The sequence below is a fragment of the Aythya ferina genome, assembly GCF_964211825.1.
Source record: "Aythya ferina genome assembly, chromosome: 11".
Lineage (NCBI taxonomy): Eukaryota > Metazoa > Chordata > Aves > Anseriformes > Anatidae > Aythya > Aythya ferina.
In genome coordinates this window covers 8,662,413-8,681,250 of record NC_140307.1, presented here as the reverse complement: position 1 = coordinate 8,681,250, position 18,838 = coordinate 8,662,413, and the positions used below count along the sequence as shown (strand labels likewise).

At 38.6% G+C, this 18,838-nt stretch overlaps 1 protein-coding gene and 1 long non-coding RNA gene across 4 annotated transcripts in view; one reads left to right on the top strand and one right to left on the bottom strand.

The window, feature by feature from the left end:
* The window catches only part of LOC311442602, a 50,432-nt gene that overhangs the window by 8,599 nt on the left and 22,995 nt on the right, over positions 1-18,838 (bottom strand). The gene's annotated exons all lie outside the window — the stretch shown is intronic.
* Positions 2,347-18,838, top strand: part of CTXND1 (cortexin domain containing 1) — a 36,608-nt gene continuing 20,116 nt past the window's right edge. For both annotated transcript variants that reach the window (XM_084531995.1, XM_084531996.1), the window contains exon 1: positions 2,347-2,619. The gene's annotated coding sequence lies outside the window, so the exon portion shown is untranslated. The remainder of the gene's footprint in view (positions 2,620-18,838) is intronic.

The window sequence follows — 18,838 nt, the reverse complement described above, 5'->3', positions numbered from 1 at the left end:
CAGGGTATTTATTGGTCTGTTCCTTAAATATAATAGTTATTTTACAACTTTTTTTTTTTTTTTTTTTTTTTTTAACTGGGAGGAGGGTGGGGGGAAAGCATGCAACCGTGCTTTTAGATTTAAAATGTCTCTTAAAGATGGTAAATGCTGTCCTTTGTGCCTCTCCCCAGTAAATCAGTTGCTTGATTCTTTTTGTTTTCAGGGTTTAAAATACTGCTACTAACAGAAAGTAAAGTGATGTGTTAGCACAGCAGAGCTTGCTGTGTTATTGAGCTGAGGCAAGGAGCCCAGAAAACCAGATGAAAATGATCCACTGAAATCTATAATCCTTCCTTCTACCCTCACCACAGCTCCATAGCATGAGATTATTCTGCTTGTTAGAATAACCACTTATCTACCCATGGCCAGTTCTGGTGTCTACTGGAATGTTAAAAAGGTTCACTCCTAATTACTGTGCTGACTCAATTCCTTTTGTCCAACTCCAACTTCAAAGAAATTCATTATAACTTATCCCCCAACCAAGGGAAGTAAATGGACTTATTGGAAGGATGAATATGCTCCAAAAGTGTGAGAGAGAAATAAAGAGGAGAAATTGAGGGCCTTTCTATAGGGTCTTATAAAAGCTGAGAGCCCTGACGATGAGTTAATTATTTCTGCTACCAATGCTGCAGCTCACAAACCCAGTCAGCTTTTCCTGATCTTCTTGCAACAAAGCTGTCATCTGGCAATCCTGTTTGTTAAAGGTCTGAATAATTTTGTCTGATGTTGACTGCATAACTGCTTGGGACACAGACTGATTCTTCTCTACATTTTAAGAGTTAAATGAGAAGCACCCAGTACATAAATACTATGTACAATAAACTTAACATTCAAGGCACCTTTGTTGGTTCTTATTTTCTATGACTCAACAAATTTGAGGTGCTGAACACAGCTATGAGCACAAGAGAAAAAAAAAAAAAAAAAAAAAAGGTCAGTTTTTCTGTTATAGGACTGTCTTCCCATTTTGTAGGAACCCACTGATGCTGACACCAATATACTGTGCGTAGGTTTCCCCTCTCCTCCAAGATGCTATTTTTGTGAAAGTGCAAACCACCACCCTTCCAGCAACATCTGTGGGCTAGAAAGACTGAGCATCTTTGGCATTTTTACAAGCAGAAATGTACTGCCCTGAAAATGATACCAACAGCATTAATGATGCTGAGGGGTATTGTAGAAAGTTGCATTAATACAGTAACTCCAGAAAAAAAAAAAAAGAAAAAAAAAAAAAAGAAAAAAAAATGAAGTCCAGCTAATAAAACACTTTCTGTAGGAAAAAAATGTGACATGCACTTTCCAGATGCCTGTCCTTGCCTGCCCTTTTCCTAAACGGTCCAGTTAATCTTCCTACAAAGTTTATTATGTACACAAAATCTCCCCTGCCCAAGAGTCTTAGTGGGATGATTAAATCAACATCTTACACAATGTCTCATTTTAGGAAATCTTAATTAATGATTGCCGTGTTACATATTAGGGCACCTAGGTGGAGAAAACATCACATTTTTACCTTCAGGGCTGTTATGTGTTTCTTTTCACAGATTCGCCACACATGGTTAGGCACAATTAGCACCAGCAGGTCACAGGAGGCCTGGGTAACAAGCAAGCACAGCACCGAAATGGGTCTTTTCTCCTGAGAGTCCCTCTGAAGGTCAGCGTTGGAGTGGGCAGCAGAGAGGCCTCACAAAACTGCCCATCCGTACACCTCCCTCAAGCTGGATATGAGGAAAGTGAGTGCAATTCCCCAGTAGCTTCCCCAATGGCCAAATATATTACTGTAGGATCCCTGATGAGGAATTTCTTGCTGCAGCTCTTCCTCTTTCTGCCTCTTTATTATTACTGTTTGTTATTTCTGCCACATCAGCACGCTGTAGGGCCAGTCCCTACATTTTCCCCCTAACAGACACCCTACAGACAACTGCCAAGGGTGAGTAGAACAGTTCTTGGGGTGTGTTAAATCTGAAATGTTAATCCATGAAGCTTTAGGGAGCTACTTTCTGACCGTATCCTTTCTGTAAGCACAGCTGGTAAGCTCCATGTCAGAGCTGGGACACCCCCTGCCCCCCTTTCACTTCTACTTCTGAAAAACAGAAGATTAAGCTCAGCTGAAAGAGTTCGTTCCTCAACATTGAAAAATGCATTAGCTTGAATTTGTAACAGAAATTCAAATCTCTCTGAAACATAAAAATAGCGCTCAGCTGTGAATTCAACTGCAAGTTACCAAACAGAAGAACTTGCACTATAACCAACTACAGCACGAGATGAAGGCATCCCCGGCCCCTTTGCCTTTAAAATGCCCTGGAAGCAGTGGCTTTCGGCAGAACACCTTATCTGCTCTCGAGAGCTGTGACTCTTCATCCTTTCGTTATGAAGACCCAGGGGATTGCTTACTTAGCATACACCAGAGGCAATGGATAGGGTGAGCAGTCACTGCAGCCAGAAAACCCCAGCACGGAGCAGAGGCAATTACCCTCCGCACGCAGAGACCGTGGAGCTGAATCGTGCTGAATAGAGAACCCCTCCAGCTGGCAGAGCCATGTGTGGCTGGGAAGAGCAGCCACTTTCGCTCCGTTGAGAAGCAATGCAGTAAGTGACTCTGATATTGCAGCAGGCACTGGTTCCCGAGGTTAATAAGGAGCCGAAGCCTTGCAGCTTTTGCTGCGTGAGAGACAACCTCCGGTCCAGGACCAGTGTCAGAGCCACACGGTTTTTGTTGCTGTTGTTTCTAAATTGAGTGAAGGAATCGAGCCGATGTGCAGTGACACTAAGCGAATAATTTTGCATTGTGTGCATGTGTGTGTATTGCAGGGGAGTGCTTGCTGTACAGTCCTGTGCCGAAGTAGTACTGCTAGGTTCGTGGCTTTTTCTATAGTCATGTTTGACAGCATTTAAACAGGGATGCTGCTTAATAACTTATTGTCAGTGTGTGTTTCTGTGTTCTTTAACTATACAGCATGATTCCTGTGCTTGGGTGCAAACTATTTTCTGTACTATTATGCTAGATTTGCTGAGACTGTGTCACTGAATAATGAAAAATCAGAGATTGCAACTATGAGAGTGAGTGCCTTGGTGAAAATAATACTTTAATTTTACTTCATCAGATACAACTAACTTCTAGTTTGAGGTAAATACTTCAGTGTGGTTTGAAACTGCAGATGCTTTTTTTTAAGATAAATGTTTATAAGCAGTACTTTATCATAGCATAGCTGTGGGTTTCTACAGATTCAAGCGTTGTGTTTCTGTACCCTGCAGTAGCACAGCTTTCTAGCTGTAACGTGTAGTAAAGAGAAGGCATGATTTAAAGTTTGGTTTATTAGAAGAGAGGTTTTTACATAGCTTGAAAGTGTTTGTCAAGTAAGAGTTTGGGAAATAATTGCAGGCCTTTGGAAGAAAACATAGAGCATTTAAATCAAATTTGACTGTGCAGTTTTCACTGTTAATTTTGGGACAGAGCAAGAAAAGAAACCAGATGAACATAGCTTAATGTTCATCTGGTTTCTTAATACAGCTCTTTCAGTGACTTACAAGACTGGTTTAGACTAACTGCCTGTTTTGAGAATAAGTGCCATTTTCAGCTTCGGACACATTTAACTACTTGAGGTAAAGCATTCTCTATTATTTCAGAGGGCAGTACATGCAAGTCCCAAAAATTAGGTATTCTTTTTCGCTGTTAAGTCAAATGTCAATATTAAATAGTTATCGATCTCTTGAAAGGGCACTCATGAAAGTAGTCTTTAATTCTGCAACTCAGTTTTTGCCTAAAAATTGGAGCTCATTTAGTTACTGTCAACTACTAGGAAATATACAGGAAGTGCTCACATTTTGAAGAAAATCCATCTTGATATATCCTTGTCAATTAAGTTTTGCACAAAATTTGGTGTGTCATGTTATTAGAAGGGATACTTCTTGCAAATAAGACAACTGAAGCTCAGTTTCTGCTAACAGAGTTTTTGCAGGGATGCTGCTAAAGATGTGTAATATTTAGTCCCAGGCACAGCTAAAGACACTGAGGAATTAATACCCAGGAATTACAGCTATGAGTTACTACACCTTTCTACTCATATGCAACATGCATGTCTTAAAGACTTCACTCCTTGAGAGAGAGGGACACAGGTGCTGATCATGGCTATTTCCCCTGACAATGCAGTCGAGAATTTTCTCCTTTCTGCCTAAGACAATCCTTGTGACTTATGGTGCTATTAAGCTGTAATCATTAAAATAATGAACAGTTAGTAAGTGATAAATATTCTGCACTATTTGTACAACTTTGAAGATGGACAAATCTACAAGGAAGGTGAATTGTGTCTGACTCTGATCTGCTCGCCTCTTCCGTTTCTCTCCTATCTCAACTTTTCCCATTTCCTTTCTGCGTGCAAGCATTTGGTAGGTGTTAGAGCTGCTTACAATTCAGGACCTTAACCCATGATCTGTGCTTTTTTTCCAGCAGCAGGTCCATGATCAGCATGTCATCTACCTCTGTCTTCTTCATCCAGATATCTAGCTAAACCAATAAGGAATTTGGAACATATGAGGATTTATTATAAGATAGTTCTGAATGAGATGTATAAACCTGGTGTTGATTATCATAAGGAAATAGCGGAGATTTTACCTGTAATCAGGATGTACGCAGAACATGCAGTTGAGATGATATTATCATCAGACATTTTCAGGTAAACTAATCCTGGTAATTTAACAAGTCACTGTTTTCAAATGATTTTCTCACAGGAAAAAATATACAAATGAGGAGGAAAGAAAATGCAAATAGGAGTTGATGTTGGATTCATAATAATAATCACAAGAGGAAAAGAAAGATTATAGCTGTTTTTATGCCTTCATGCAATTCTGAGTCCCTAATCAAAATGTGTTCCCTGAACTGGAAACTTAGTTATTTACCAGATATTATTGTTCATGTCAAAATTAAAATGGGAAAACATTAAGCATGTAATCTAATATCTCAGCCGTCTAGAATAAGTATATTAGTAAACAAATGTTTTCACTTCTTCATCCTGCCTTTTAAGTTATCCTGGCAAGAGCCTTGCCTCATAAGTCAAGTTCACTTCATTGCACTGAAACCTTAGAGAGGCGCACACAAAGAAAAGTTTACTAATTTTAACTTACACTGTCAGTAATCAATTGCAACCCAATTTAATTAACGTTTAGAGTAATTCATGTCACTATCTTGCTACCACTTTTTCACTTGTAGAAGCACCGACAATTCTTTACAGTATGAAATATGACTGCACCATCTTGACATCTAAGCATCAGAGACAAAGCTTCTAGTACAAAGCTGTAATGAAGAATATACCATAGGCAGATGAACACGCTCCATAATTTCAACGCACAGTGAAAATGAGTCAGTTGCAACAGGAACCAATGGTGCAGACAATGTTAAATTAAAAGACACGACATTCAGCACATTCTCATAGAGAAAAAACTTAAAGATATTTGAGCAAGAGCAGTGAATTTTTCTACCATGCTTAGTAGAGCTGTCATGTTTATAAAGAAAAATATCTTACAGCTAGTGAAATCCAAAATGTGCCACATATAGTCAATACTTTGTTTCTGACTACAGAAGAAAGAACACTTTCTTCCCTTTCTGTTATCCAAGGGTAGACTTTCTGATGGCGTCTAACTACTTAGGTATGCTACATAATAATTATTTTATTCATATGTATGAAAGCAAATTACTTAGAATCTTTGTTATACTTATCTGCTGTGAGCATCAAGATTGAATTTAATTGGGATTTTCAGATATATGCTTAGACAATCTATTTTCAACAACAAAATGAATATGCTAAGTATTACTTGCTGGCATTTCTTACCAAAGGCAATTGTTTAATGCTCTGCAATAGTTACAATTCAGAATACTTTCCTTGCCGCGGTGACTATCTGTACTTTCCACACCCACACAAGTCCACAGAAGCTCCTGTGCATAAAGCAGCAGTGCAGTAGTGTTCAAGGAGGATTAAAGGACTAAGATCAAGTACCTCCTAAATACTGCTGCCTGAGCTATTGTTTTAAGCAAGAACAAAAATAATATACCTGCCTCTTCCAAATGCTGTGCAAAAGGAACAGATATGCATCCAAAATACACCTGAAATTAGAAAGACCATGCTCTACATTTTGCAAAGTACCTTCAAAGCATACCTAGAAGGCAGTTTGACCTTCAGAAGATACAGAAGAATTAGTACAACGATTCCTCCACCTCTTGTACATGTTCGCTAGAGCTTTAGGAAAGAATTCTGGCATCTGTCTTTCTGGAGGATAGTTCAAGAGAATGAACTTTAAAACAAGTCTGTGAAGTGCATATCCTAATAAACTAGATGATCAGTGACAGACTGCTAATCAGACATCTGATTTGCACAGAAACATCTGGAGGAAAATTAAATGCTGTATGCTCAGTTTTGAATCTTTATGAGTTAGTTCATGGAATCTTTAACGATCTTTTCATCCCTTTTGAACATAAACAGAAAGGAAAGAGAATGTCAACTGGACAAGGGTTTACTTGAACAATAGCCACAGAGATAAGTACACTTTCCCAACATTATTTTAGCATTTAAATTTCAAAACCATTTCACCTAGCCCTGGCAAGACTAAGCCTCTGGGGGTCCTATCCACAGATACTCCGAATCCACAGCAGTCAGCGAGGGAAAGATTCCTAGACAGGAAAAACATCATATTCCCAGTGTGTCAGTCAGTACTTTGTTCAGAGGGAAAGGAGGAAACAAGACAGAAGGCTGCTGAAAACACAGATGCTCACATTTCTTCCGCTAGAAACAGAACAAAAATTTATTTCATTTTATGATAAATCACAGGTTCTCTCTTAATGTCATGCTTTAGACTTTCAGTCAGGGCCAACGGCAATAAAGAACCACATGCTCAAGTAAATATAAACTATCTGGTGGAAAAGCCTTTCTTCCCCTTTCTGCTCCTGCCCCTTCTGATTGATTTCATGATTTTTGGAAGAATTTGCTGCCTTATACCTTTAGCCTGCATTATAAATGGATCCAAAGTAAGCTGATGTCACCCATCCAGTATTACTTTTTTTCTCATGTTCATATTCAAGCTCCCATGGCCTCTGCCAACATCACCAATCTATCTACAACTCCTTACCAGATAACCATATCACACTGTACATTGCAGAACTATTCTGGATTTTCATCAGCCTAGTTTAAACTTCAGCCCTCAGTCTGAGCATAATCCACCTAGGAGACCAGCTAAGAGATATAATAATAGATCCTTTTCTTCTACCTTCTTTGGAGGCACTAAGTATTTGTCATACTTAGCTTTGCCATATTGATTCCTTGACCTCCACTCTAAAAATGGAGCGTGTTGTCAGTTGCTCTGCCCAAGTCATTTTGTGATTTTTTTTTTAATGGGGAAAATCAAGGAAAAGAACATGTTATATCAATGTGGAATATCAACATAACACAAGGACTATAACACAAGGAAGTGTCTATAATGGAGCCGTGCCATGGAATTAGATCAAAGGTGAGCTTATACACATGTACCAAGTGACCCATTTCCTGTTAGATTTCCAGAGAAGTTCAGGAAGAACTGGAAATAGGTTGGGAAGGGAGGTCATTCCAAGCTGACAACTTGTCAGGAAAGTATCTCCCATTATAAGAAGTCCAAATAAAGACAAAACATAATTATCCAAGTTTCATGACTTTGAGTAATCCAAAAATAAAAAGACTGAACTCTGAAAAAAAAATACTGCATTCTTTTTGTCTTCCATTTTCTGGAATATTTTATGATTCATGCTTCAAAAATGTTCACCTACAAGCACATGAGAGATTTTCACACAATATGATCACAGCTTCAAAAGCATCACCTCAAATAAAAATCATACAACTTCAAAGTTAGGTAACCTCTACATTTAGCAGCACAAATTCACAAAACATTTTTTCATTTCTGTCCTTACCATTTTACATCCCTGTCTCTGTGTCTTGCAGCCAGTGGAAATGTTTCCTAAGGAAAGAAAGTGAAGGATTTTCTAATGCCTGCATCTGCAAATCACCAGAAAATATTGTTTTCTTGATCACATTCTGCTACTGAGTTCAATCTATCATCACTGAATTTTGCAAATTGTAAGCAAAAGGCAGCAGGAAAGGAAATATTCATTAACACATACTGATGCAGCTCTTGTTCAGTTGCAACAAACCTCTATTCCAACAAACCTCTCCATTCTCTTCTCACATGCTGTATTTGATCAGCACATTGAAGATGACTAGCATTATATTCTCTCACCATTCAGACTGTCACACCACTACAGCATTTACAATTCTCATCTTCACATTCACCATGGGTATATTCTGGAAAGAAGCAAACTCTCCTGTTCAGAAAACACCTGCTCTCACTTCATAACATTTTCCTGCTGCCATACATAAGTAGCAATCTCTTTTAAGAGTTGCCTGAAGAACAGGAACAGGTTGGTAATCACATTCGAGCAAGTGGAAAAAAAAAAAAAAAAAATGAACCCATAATTGCACCTGTAAAGGAGTTTTCCTTCACCATTCTTTTGCTTTGGGTTTTGATCCCAAATCATCAGGCAGCAATGAGGAGACTCATTTGGATCAGAGCATAACAGACTTCTAATAAAGGTAGCTTGAGAATATTTTAATAACCAACAGCTACTCACATTTGCAAAATCCTGGTTGTAGCACAATAAAAAAATTTAAAAATGAGAGAAAAAAAAAAGTACAAAAAGATCCTGACCTTGCAAACACTCACCTTTGTGAGCAGTTCTCTCTTTCATAAATAGCCAGCCTTTCATCAGTGGTTTTATTTGCTTAAGTCCTTGCACATGCATTAAAAATTTATAACAGCCGTTACAGACAATGAAGTTATGTGTCACCCTAGTGTTTTCTAATAGTGGTTTGATTTAAATTGTGGTAAATGAAGGAAATAATAAATTAAAAGAGAAATGAAAACAATGCTACCACAAAAACTTTGGTTACACGTGAAATTTAAGTAGATGGAATAACTTTTCTCATGAAGAAATACCATGCCTCAATAATGCTTTGTATCTGTACTCCCCAGCCTGGGACTTGATGTCAGCTGCCCTTTAGACACCCTTGGTTCTCAGAATGTAGGCTGCTGGAGCAAGCCAGCAAGGGGATCTCTTTTTTTTTTCTAGCATTTATTTCATATAATCTTCATAAAACTGATATTTTTTAAGAAACAGTAAGTGCATAAAAATGAAGCAGTCTTTAAAAGAAACAACACACACAATAAAAGCAATAAATCAAGGTCTGGAAAAAAAATGAAAGCAGAAGATATTCCTTAAGTTTCCTTAAACACTATTTAGTACTAAGGCATTTATTATCTTTAATCTGTAAGAAAAAAAGCAAACCTGTAAGAAAAAAAGCAATGTGCCACCCAAATGGTTCCCACCTGGATATACCCATCTCCTGATGAAAGCAGCTAACCATTTCAACAGCAGCTAAGGGGATGCTGTGACCAATTCAAAAGGATGCTGCCTAGTTGTTAGGAAGCACAGCCCACGCAGATACTTCATTGTCCATAACAGCAAGAGGTTAAATGTCAGTAACATACAGCTGGAGCATTTTATATCTAAGTGTGTACATGTACACACAAACAGAAATGTAAACCTTAGGGTTCATCCTTGGTCCTTTCCACCAGCCACCCATTAAAATCACTGCTAAGAAGGACTTGAGAACCACTGGAGCTCACAAGCAACATGATTTTTCTAACTCTTATCCACAGTATGGTAGGAATATACTAAGTTTCTTATGAACCAAAGAACATTCAAAGCTTTTCTATTGTCCCTTTTTAACACTTGGCTGCAGATGTGGCATCTCTGAGCATTTTTCCTTGAGCTGCTGCAGGACTGGAGAAGTAGTACCTTACAGGCACCACTCCCACCCCTGCCGCAGGTGAGGGAAGTGAGATTAAATTCAGCAGAGGCTGAACCAAACGAAGAAGTGCAATTTGAGTCAACAGAACAGTTTTCTTTTGATTGCCCCACAGCTAGGATTTTGCTCCAAAAGTGATGTGTTTTCAGGTGATAGTTAATCAAATAGTCACTTGTTCATTAGAAAACACCTGAACTGTCTGCTAGGCTTTTTATTTTTTGGCCACTGAAGTATAAACATACCAAGCACAGAAGAGACACTTCGCACCTGCACAGCCTCATCTCCCAGTTGTAGGAGGGCAAATTGCTCCCCTTACTTACAGTCACTGAGATCTCATCAAAGCACTTGAACACCATACTTGGTTTAAAAAGCCCCAGCAGCACAGGTGAGGAGAAAGGCTTCTTCATCACTTCAGGCACAGATCTTCTTGCTACCTCTTGTCCTTTGCACCCAAGAGATCACTGATGTAGACAGCACAGTCAGTTTTTGTCAGATCTACACAAAACAATGTCATTGACATTGTAATTCTCTCACGCTTTCCCTCTTTGGCAAGGCTCCCTTTTTTCCTCCCTCTGCTGCTATTTATATAGAAAGTTGTCATTCCTGTAAGCAATATGCTCCTTTGTCATTCTCCAGCCTCATGGGAAGGACTTGTGGTTTCATGGACATTTTGGTATTTTAATAGCAGTCATTCCTGCTCCAGAGTCCACCCTGCAATGGGTGCTTCTCTGTATCCACATGAAATGGTCACAACTGGGCTGGTGACCAGGTTGGGGGACAGATCTGGGTTAAAACTAAGCTGAAAAATATGGTTTGCTTTATCCCAGATCCATACCCTGATCCACCCAGTTTGGTGTGTGGTCTCATAACTGTTTTGGCCATCCCAAGTGAGGGATAAGGCATAGACAGTAATGAATAGTTCCTGACAGGTGAAGAGACTGGACTGCTGCACAGGGTTAAACCCCACTATCAGCAGTCTTCCTTCCCATAAAATTCCTGGCTCAGCTCTTCCCTCACCTGCTCCTCTCTGAGATTTGCATGCTGTTTACAGTCAGATTAATGAAAAACACAGCTTTTAAAGCATCTGTGATATTTTCCTCTGTTTCAAATATCTGGACTTGTATATGCAGTAGCTAAAACCTATCAGCCTGTGCTTTGCTTCCAAACAGGAAGGATTGTCTTCCCATTTACGTACAATAGATGTGCACAATAGCACCATTGCTATCATAGCAATCTTGTCCCATGGATTCAAAATTAAAATGCATGTACAAATACACTGCTCTCAAGACCATTTATATATGCTCCAGTGGCATCACTGGGCAGCTTGATAACAGAAAGCCTCACTGAATTTTCTTAGCTAAAATTCACAGAAGTTACAGTTTAAAACTAAATTTGCAAGACTCTGTAAAGGAAATGCAGGTGCAGTCAGCCTAGGTTGAGATTTTTAAAAATTCTTTATATATTTATTTTTTAGGAAGTCTGATTTACTGGTTTAGACTTACTTGGTTTTCTCATATGGGCTAAGAGCACCCAGGCAGTCCATTACTTTGTCTCAGCTGACAGAAGGTAACTTCTAAAGATTCATTACCCCCATTGCTGGCTGCCTTGAAAACATAACCCTACCATATTACAAGTATTAGACTATAAAAAGTTCCCTACCATACCTGCAGTTATTGCCATGATATGTATTATGGGATAGTAACAGCTGAAAGATATCAACATGAAGTTTGCTAGAAACAGCTCTAACACAGCTTTGTAAGCTACTTATTCAGGTGAATGAAGAGCTTATGCTTGAAACTTTCAATCTTCCTATGTCCAGGAAAGTCTTTCTAGTGCACTTCAAAGCCTTGGCCAACTGGAAACAGACTCTACAGGAAACTGCTGTAGGATCCACTTGGAAGCCAACTCCAGCTCAAGAATTCAAAGAAATTAATTTGGCATCTATAGAGAGAGTAGAGTCAACACTTTCTAAGCATGGGACAGAGAAAGATTTGGCAAGGCTTGTGCATATTTTATTGACATTTTACATCAGAAAGGGGCAATCCCAGATCTTCCAACTCTGTAAACCAGCTCGGTTTGTAGTGGTCTTGAAGGACCCCTTCCTCAGATGTATGGTCTGTGTAGCTTAGGCCACAGTCTCTGTGGGTAACTGAGTGGTAGAGACCATCAGAAAACAGACAGGCGCCAAAAAAAATTATCATTTTCCATGAACCCATGCTTTTCTGCACTCTCCACTACCCACCAACCAAAGATAAAGCTTTTATATGGACAGTTGTCAGAGAATTAGCATGGGAATGTAGAGAAAGGGAATAATTACGCCTGCTTCAGGTTATTCAAACTGAAACACTTTTTAGAGGAATCTTTGGGAAATAGAAATCAACAGTGGTTGGCATCATGCTCAGAACATTGCCTTGGGACAATGAAGCACACAAATGCTTTGCTGATATTTTGGATGCAGCACAGGAGAATTTTCCAAGTGATTTTTCATCTCACAGCAAGAAAAATGTTACTTCAGCTTTAAACATTTTCTTATTTACTTGTGGACATGTATTTGCAGCTTAAGCAAGCATCTGCAAAACATGAATGCCTACAGCACTTTTTAAAATTAATAGCAGAGGAGGAAATAACACTGCTACTCTAAGCAAAATTTTATCTATTGGATTTGGTAAGAATGGGATGCTCTGTATAAACAAAGTCTTGTTTCCTTATTTGTGTAGGGATCAGAATGGCTGTCTTCAGCTTGCTTTTCTCCTGAAAATTCATTCCTGTAATCTCCTTATGCTCCTACATTAAAACCTAGGGCTCAATTGAGAGGTCACTTAACTGACAATTTACTTTATCTGTAAGTTAACCATACAGAATGCAGTGTAGCAAGCCACCCCACAAGCAAAGAAAAACAATAAACAATAGCAAATCTGTACTACCTCACCTACTACCTCATTCCTTTAAAAAAAACAAACAAACAAAAACAAACAAACAAAAAAAAAAACCACTATTTGTTACTATGTCTTCTTTCTCTGTTCCCTTGCAAGTTACATGTTTATACTGAGTTGCTGATATGCCAAACAGTTTGCTCAACAACCATGTCTGTTTTGAAGAGATCCTTGTTACTTTACAGTGGTGAGCACATAACTGCACGAATAACTGCATGACTGGAGGATGGTGAGAGTCTAGGCACATCCAGGAAGAACCAAAGCAAAGATCTGAGAGAGGCCCCTGCCCTGTTTCAGAGCACACAGGATTCCTCCAAATGGCTCAGCATCAACAGAAAGGGTCTTTTTCAGTGCAAGGCAGATGGTGTCACAAAACCTTATCTGAGAAATCACACAACAGGTAGCTCTAGGTAACTCCTCAGAAATAGGGACACCATTTACCACAGTAGGAAATCTTCATATTGAGTCAGACAGATGTAACTGCAACTAACAGCACTGGCTTCTCTGAAACACTGACCAAACAGGATATTCTGGGCACATGGAGATGCTCAGAAAGGAGTAGTTCTTGCCATGAGCTCATCTGTCGGCATAGGCAGCTGGACAGCTATTAGAGGAAGGAATAACTACAGGAAATTTCTTTCAGCTACAGGGAATTTCAGTCAATGATTCTTCATGAAAAACTGGGCAATGCAGTCCTGTGTATTGTACAGGGCATTTTTGCTCCAAAAAAGGCAGTTATGGAGTCATTCCCCAAAGACTACGAGGCAACATGACAGCTTGATCATCTCAAAGAAGTGCAGAATTCTTCATTCTCTTTCTCTCCCCTCACAACTGATATTCAATACAAAGCATTCTCCTGTTGCACTACCAGCTGCACCAAAATAGAATCCCAAGAAAATAGTCACTTCCCCAAAATTCCCATCTCAGTCACTGTTATGAGCTTGGAGGCAGAGAACTGAAAACCTCTGAAAGGATTTTGCTATCACTGTTTCCCTGGACAAAGATCACAGACAATAACCACTACAATTAGTGTTTCAAATCTGTTTTCTGGGAAAAAAAAAAAATGAAGAAGAAAAAAAGACTTTGCATCTAAAAATAATCTCGTGATAAACAATCTCTTTTTCAAAAAGGTTAAAAACATTTGTTATTTTGCCTTTCTTTCCATTAAAAAAACAACCCACAACTTCTGGATAATCTGTTTCAGTGCCTCACTACCCTCAGAGTAAAGAATTTCTTTCTAACATCTAACCTAAATCCTTCCTCTTTTAGATTAAAACCTTTCCCCCTTGTCCTATCTCTATCTGCAAGTGTATATAGATTTTGTACTGAAAATTTTAACAGAGTTGAAAACTTCTTGTCCCATCAGTACAGTAAGTCTCATTCTAGCAGAGCAAAATTCAACCTGACCCAATTTCACGAGATTGTGCCTCAACCTGGTGGTGCAACCCTAGCTCCTAAGTGACCTCAGACAGGAAGAGGCTGCAGTGGAAGGAATTCTTCTGAAGAAGCAAACTAGAGCTGCACCTACCCCGCTCTCCCATATCCCTGTCTTTTCCCCCTCTTTATTATAGGATACAACACAGTGTCTCACCCACCAAAAGTTTGGAAAATATAAGTTTGATCAGGAAAATAAAAGTTTATCCAAGAGCTCTACTAAATTCACTGGGTTTGCTGAGAGAACAGGATCTTCAAACAGCAATGGGATATGATTGCAAGCAGACATTAATTTTATTATCCAATTGCCCAATTTTACTTTCCTGAAATATCTGATTCTACTACACAGAGAAAGTCAGCATTTTTAGAGCAGTTTAAGCCATAAAATAGACTAATAGCATCAGAGGGAAAAAAAAAAAAAAAAAAAGAATACCTGTTCCTTCAAAATATTTGAGTGATTAGACTCAATTTCAATCTTTCAAACACATGATCTATTATTTAATCTCCCCCCTTACTTGATAGTGGCAAACAACATCTTTTTACTGTAAACTTTTGTTTTCCTCCGTTATTGATGCATTTCTCTCAACAATAATGGATTTTTGCAAAATGCTTCTGTGAGAGATAAGAAAACAGGAGCACTTGCAAGCAAGGCTTCAGATGGCTGCGCTAGTTCTCCCCAGTGCAATGTCATGTCACTGCTATTAAGCATATTCCCGCCTTGAAAGCCAAATCAAAGAGAATTTTAAAACAATGAATAAAATTATGAGGCCAAAAATGTAAGGGTGAGGAAGGCCAGATATGATCCAATACTCACTAGGATAAATGAAATCAAAATTAGGCTCTCTTCACTGTGATATTAGGATCAGGATGTTCTTTCCCATATTTTTATTATCATTAAATAAAGGATCTCTAACTACAAACTTTTGTCAGAGGAAAATGAAGGTAGTGCTTGGATAGTCAAAGTTGTACAATTTTTTGGCTTTTCTCATAGGATACATGGGATAACGATTGCTTCTTTTTTCCACTTGGCCTCTTTGTAAGATTATCTTCATGAGCTCCTGCTAGGATTTGATGAACTGAATAAAAAAAGAATGGTCTGCACAGAGTTCCTGGGCAAAACTGATTTCTTATAGTCTTTTCTGGTTGTTTTAGCATTTTCTCTTTTCCATACAACTCTGCCTAATATAAATTTGTACTTGAGTCATGTATCATTCAATGAGCACATGAAAAAATTGGCACATAAGTTATTCAATAACCAGTAAAGTTCTTGTAAAAAACAAATTTGGCAAGTAAGAAAGCTACGTCATGTTTGAATAATTACTATGTCTTCAAAATAGCAAAGATAATTCTACAAATTTCTTTTTTTAGATTTTTAGTTCTCAGTAACTTTCTGAGAAGCTATTATTTAAAAAAATGTGAGATTAGTGTGAGTACAGAACAGAAAATATTATCTGGGGTCCTTTTCTTGCAATTATTCTCAAGTATGCTGCATGTGCTTATACAGCATAATAACTGCTATGACTCTGAGAGGGTGCTGTGAAAATCACTGGTCCATAAATCCTTGCTGGTTACTGTTTAGAAAATGAGTTTGTGAAGGAATAAAAGCACTTTTTTCACCAGATTACAAAAAAAGTAGGAAGAAGAAATAGTTTCCAATCAAAAAAAAAAAAAAAAAAAAAAAAAAAAAAAAAAAAGAGGTTTTAAATCAGGTTTAGCAGGCTTCAGCAAGGCCAGGCCTGCCTGCAGGCACCATGCCTCATGGCGACATGGGGCTTTGCCTTGCAGGCCTGAGCAGGCTGTGGCTGCCATCAGGCCACCCACCCCCTGGCAGGGCAGGACCCTGGGAAATTCAGGCTCCCTCAGGGCTCTCCAGGCTTTAGGGCTCAGATAAAAGCTCCTGGCCGGCTGGGGACCATGAGTACAACCTGTGGCAAACAGGTTGGCCTACCCGAGGCCCCACATAACTGACATGAAGCCAAGGTGCCCCTCAGCAAATCGGACTGGAAATAGCTCTGGTGCCAGGTCCTGTGTACTTGGCCACACAATTGTCAGCTCCCCTCTCCTCTTCTACACCATCTGCATTTTTATACAGCATGAGGAAATATGTAGAAACATTTTTTGTTTGTCTAATAGTGGTTCCTGACATATTTCCTTGCAGGCTGATGTTGTTTCCCCTGCTTGAGTGGCATAGCAACAATAAATACATCTATTATTCATTAAATGACATCAAAGTACATTAATATGCATCAGCATTTCTGAATGACATCCACATTGCAACGATACACAACACTTCTCACCTCATTTGCCTTATTAACAGCTAAACATTATAGTTTGTGGTTTAAAGTTTGAGTGTTGGAAGGGGAGGCAATTTGTTTCACTGTGCATTGCAAATGAGATACAATTGGAGAGCTCATGATAGCAGGAGAGCAAAAGCTTGTGCTGCTGAAGCACAGGACCAAGGACCAGAGAAGATACGTCTCTCTGCAGAGATACACTCATCAGGTCAGTCTGTGGTAAGGCAAGAAATTTAAGGCCACCACTGAAGACTTCAGTCTATGGGTTTGTCTACAGAGCCCATCAAAGTGCCTGTTTGCCAGCTCTCAGCTTGCCATCTACGTGTGTGCAAAGTAATCATAAATCTTTACAAGGTCAGAACACTACATTTTTAGACGCTTCGTATACCAGTAAATATTTCCAGGTAGAACGGAGAATCACTTAGGTAAAAGTCAAACCCATAAAGAGGAACTTTCTTTTTAAAAGTGAAGCTATTTAGTCCTACAGAGCTCAGTTTTAACATATTTTAAAACAGGATTTAATAAAATTCACCAAGCTCAGAGTGTGAGAGATGTGGAAAAGGACATTTCTAAAGTAAAGGTCAATCCATAGATGCATGCTCTTTGTGATATGTGCTGGCATTGTTTTGTTGTTGTTGTTTTGTATACAGAGAAAAATAGGAAAGATAGGAAAGGAAGGAGAAGTCAAGAGTATTTACTCTTGTGGCTTCCCTGCTTGCTGCCTGGAAGCAAGCCTTAGCATTGCTGTATTAACTGGCACCACAGCCTACATTTGCAAGATGGAGAGCTCTGCATAACATTTTCCTGACTGCCACTGTATGTCAAACTAGATGGAAGATGATTTATGGACTTTGCTGTTTACGGGGATAGATGAGAACAGAATTATGCCTAGTTCACTGTGTCCCAAATAATTCCTTGAGGTTATGAAGTCTGTATAATGCCTTGTTACCATAGTTTTATTCTTGCATAAAATCAGAATAACAGAAAATGAACTACTGAAGCAGAATGCATAGGAAACATACCAAAACACATAGTGCTGTGGAAGGTGAATTTCTCTGTAGCCAAACCACATCAGTACTGGAAGCCATGAGGATCTACCATGTTTTTACTTCCAGTTAATATACAGTGCTTCCACTGGAACACTCCTAAACTGTATCTGTTATTGTATTATCTGTGCAGCATTTGGCACACTATCTAAAAATAGTCCTGCAAATTTTAGCGTATAAACAAATGAATTTGAGAACTAAATACTTTCTCTTCTTAAAAGAGGAGAACTCAAACCATCCAACAACAGCTAGCAATATTGTGTCCTGGTAAGTAAATTGAGAAGGATCCTTCACTGATCTAGAAGCAGGATGCAATACAATGAACAGTAACAGAGATGCGGTACTCTTACAGCAGCATGGAGATGACTGCTACCATTCTTGAAAGCAGTTCAGAGGCACTATAGACAAGATCCTACGAGATTGAAACTGGAAGTTACATGTCAGAGATACAGAATAAGGCTGACAATCAATATGCAAATCCATTGTTATTGTTTTTACTTACTGTATACCTTCAAAATATGATTATGGAACTCCAGGTTTTTAAAGGATGATTCCCAGGGGTCTGCTTGTACTGTCTGCTGAGTCTTGACAATGACAGATCTGCCATTCAAGAATTTAGGCTGATCCTAAGAGCTAAGGCTGTTTTTGTCATTTATTAATGTTACTACACTTAGAAACTTAAAATGGAACATGAATCTACTTGTTAGAACAGGTTAGAGGTTTCATTTTGATACATAAAATTTTGCTTTCGTAGACATGTGATAAGGCACTGAAAAAATAGCTATTGTTTGGGGCAAATACTACTTAAATGGCTAAATGAGGCTGCAGTCTCAGTAAGTGTGGGGTAGGATTTACTCTTCAGTTACGAAATGGAAAAGTCCAATATTTGTAAATGAAATGCTCTTTAAAAGAGTTAGGAAAAATTCCTGTTCTAGGAAGAAAAGCCTTCCAAAAAGATTTCTGTCTACTTGGTCCAAGTCCAGAGTTCTTTAATGGTTTTGTAAGCAGTAATGTTTTTGTTCTGCAAGACAAATTCCCATTGATTTTAGTTTCTAATGACTGCTAGGTCAGGCTTTCTCTATATTTGCTTAATTAATTAGTCTGACCTTCCTTCCATGTAATACAAAGGATGACAAACTTCCATTTTACCAGCTGTTTGAATGTTATTCTAAAGCACTTATGATGTCAAAGGCTTTGTATAAATTTACTAAGCATCTATT